Genomic DNA, 2,063 nt, shown 5'->3' with positions numbered 1-2,063 from the left:
GTTCTGCTAAATGCAACAATACGTACATTAAATTACATACATATTATTATGTATATAATAATGCATAAATATATATACAAAAATATATCTTATCGCAAATGTCAAATTATCTAACTATACGAGTTAATTAAAAATTAATGGTGCAAACATGAAATTAATGCTAAACGAGTTCTCTATATTTAATAACGAGTAATTGTAAATTAAATAATTTTTGTTTATTTTTACAATATAAACTTAAGTAAACTTACGTAAATTTACGTAAAAATGTAGTTATGATGTGTGAAATTATATGCTATGTAATATTATCGTATACTATGTATTGTTACAAAAAAAATTGTATATTTACATACAATCTATGAATTATACTTTTAATCTTGTAATTTTTCGTCAAATATAAAGAATTATTCACATAACACAGAGTAAAAATACTCACTTTTGTAAAAGAACGTGAATTTATACATTTCCATTATTAATAATGTAATCGTTACACTCATTATATGTGAAATTTTACACATTTTTTTTACAGTGTAAAAGGCAGTGGAAACTAAAAATAGGCGACGTGGTCTGGAAAAAAATCAAGTAAGCCCTATCAAGTAAGGAGAAAGCAATAAATGCGAAACTTGCGCCAAAATTTTTGAGTCCTATGACGGTAAGAAGAATAATACCTCCGGTAATAGTAGACTTACAGAACAAAAATAAAAAATGGTACAAACAAGTACATATACAGGATCTAAAAACAGAGAATGATCTGGATGACGTAACAGCCGATGAGCAAGGGGTAAGCGAAAACCAGGAATAAAAGGAAGGATCTCATAGCAAAAGGATGAGTAGAGTGACATTCGGTACGGCAGCTACATCAGCAGTAGCAACTCAAGATGTCAAAACCTTTTGGTATCCACCTATTGGATTGGCTGGAAAGCTGGGAGCCACCAGCCGGAAACGAATCACCGTTCTCAAACGAGCAAAAACTGACTCAGACAGTTACAGAAGGCGTGCAAACGGAGGCACAAGAAACCGAGGCTTGCAATAATTGCAAGCAAATCAACAAAAACTCAGAAGAAAAGACACCTGCATACACCGAGCCGCCTCGAAGCATAAAACAGGTGGTTAATATTTCAAGAGGCTGCAGCTTCGAACTTCCACACTACGCGTCATTATCTTCCCTAATCTACCACAAGTACATAGACGGAGAATACTGGCAGGTAGATTTTCATCAATACGGGAAAATTAAAAGAGTGAGAAAAGTAAACAAAACCGAATTACCATTACCATTGGAAGAACAAATAAACCAGGTATAAACAACAGATCATAACAAAGGAAAAAAAAGGGGAAGTCAAGATCATGGGACGTAAGGAAGCTAAGCGGAAATATAAATAAGGACCCGAATCACGAGAGGATCACTAAGTAGCAGCGCAGCGAACAGTATGGACGACGTGGACAGAACCATAGTGGAGCTGTTAGCTACGTGGAGCGAGGCCGAGACTCAAGCCCTGTGGGACAGCATCCTACCACAGAAGGATAGAACAGCAGGGGAAATAGTCATTCCACCAGGGAAACGTTTACCCAAGGACATGGGTAATGGTAACAGACCAGCACCAGCCATAGCATGCCGCAAGACCATCCTACAGCGTTAACAACAGAAAGGAAGCGCTGCGCTTTAATGAGATTGCCATCACCCACGCGCGATAGACGTCAAAGACCGTCAGTGAGAGCAGTCAAGTAAGGCATAAAAACCACAGTGACCACCGATACTACAACGCCGACCGCCACGGACAACCGAGAGAAACCTGAAGTACAACCGAAAGGAACCGGACCACGGATAAAGTATGACATAAAAGTAACACAACCAAAAGTTATCAAGTGTGAAAGGAAACCAGGCGACAAAACACCAGTCCGCGTGGCACTTACAGAAGAACTGGTATTAGAAGTGCCATACAACTCAGCACATATATCTCTTCGATATCGTAAGTACCATAACGGTACATTATGGATAACTAGATTCCATGCAGGAGGGATAGTAAAATCCGTACGTGGGCGGATCGACCACTCGCAAAATGGGGGGG

The sequence above is a fragment of the Odontomachus brunneus genome, unplaced genomic scaffold (assembly GCF_010583005.1).
Source record: "Odontomachus brunneus isolate Ranch 3 - 2012 unplaced genomic scaffold, Obru_v1 Obru_scaffold_267, whole genome shotgun sequence".
Taxonomy (NCBI): domain Eukaryota; kingdom Metazoa; phylum Arthropoda; class Insecta; order Hymenoptera; family Formicidae; genus Odontomachus; species Odontomachus brunneus.
Note: the sequence above shows the minus strand (reverse complement) of the source record.